This window comes from Mandrillus leucophaeus, unplaced genomic scaffold, assembly GCF_000951045.1.
Source record: "Mandrillus leucophaeus isolate KB7577 unplaced genomic scaffold, Mleu.le_1.0 Scaffold1, whole genome shotgun sequence".
In the NCBI taxonomy this organism is placed as follows: Eukaryota; Metazoa; Chordata; class Mammalia; order Primates; family Cercopithecidae; genus Mandrillus; species Mandrillus leucophaeus.
Window position 1 is genome coordinate 12,447,143 of NW_012098097.1, and position 1,438 is coordinate 12,448,580.

The following is a 1,438-nucleotide window of genomic DNA, read 5'->3' on the forward strand; positions in this document are numbered from 1 at the left end:
ATCCACCTCCCAAGTCCTTCTTGCCGCAGCCTCCTTCTGGGCCTTGGCTACATCCTGCCCCACCACGTGCTGGTCAGCCAAGGCGCCTGGACAGGCCTGCATTCCCCATGGACCCCCAGAGAAAGGCCCATTATGGCTCCCTCATCAAAGGAGCCTCTCCTTCACCCCCAAATCTTGCTGAGCACCAAGGCTAAACTGGAGAAAAGACCTCATTTCCCCCAAACTGGGTTTTGTGGAAACTGTGACACAGGCACACACCACGCCTTCCACCCATGTGGCCTGAGCCACCTGAGACCTGCGATCCCAATAGATTGGCGCAACTGAAAACTTCCCCGGCTGGGCAGGCAGCTCCCAGGGCTAACTGGGGTGGGGCAAGAAGCCGTGGGTGGGTATGGGAAGGGCGTGGCTGACAGCAGGAGAAACAGAAACTCCCACCTCCAGTCTGGGCAGGTGAGGGGCCCCCGCCTTGCTCCATCTGCCCTGGACAGGCCACTCGACTGAGACTCAGACATAAGGAGGAAGGAGGGCAGGGGGCTCTGAGACCACTTGCTGTGTAGCCAGACTTGCCCCAGGAAAACCATGCTGACCAGCACCAGTGCTGCAGAGGCTTGAGGTGTAGGACCAGGGTGGAAACTTCGGGCCAGCGGGTTCCTCCCATTTCTGCTGGTCCTCCATGGATCAGAACAAATAACTGGGCCCCTCCTCCCTCCCTCCATGGCGCTTGTCTTTTGGGGGCTAGGAGTCCTGAGGTCATGGGTATTTGCTGGGGAATCTCAGCCACACAGCCCCACGTGCCGGGTCCAGTCACCAAAGTCTCCAGCTTTTGTGGACGTCCCGAAAAAGCAGAACATTCGGGGGTCCCGGTCCCTGCCCAGCCAGTTTGCAGGGCCTCCTGGGCAGGGCACGAAAAAGGAGCCAGGCCAGGGGACGCCACCGGCTTTTCTCACCTGCCCCTCTGGGCCTGTGGAACCTGCCTCGGGTAGGGCGGGCTTCCATCTCATCCTGGCTTGATCGGGGAGCCCCCAAATGGGGCTGGTGGGAGAAGCCCCGGCAGAGAAGCCCTTCCCCACCCAGCCCCAAGCCCAAAGAAGCCCAACTCCCACCTTATCTGCGAAAGTTTCTTCCTGGGGTCCCCAGTTCTCCAGCCCCCCGCCCCCACGCCGTGTCCCCCACGCTCCCTGCCCCCAGCGCTGGCATCCCAGGGTGCGCCGCCTGCCAAAAGCCAAACTGGCTCCCTTTCCTGGGGCTGGAGCTGCGGCGGAATTTCGGTGGAATTTTGAGGTTGAGACGCATCTCGGCAAAGAGAGGGAAAGAAAGGGAGAGGAGGGAGGGGTGAAAGAAAGTCGGCTCTGGGCGTCCACTTGCAAGATTCGAGAAGACGCCGAGGGACCAGGAGGCGGGCGCTGTGGTCCCTCGGCCAGCGGCGGGCGGGCGGGGC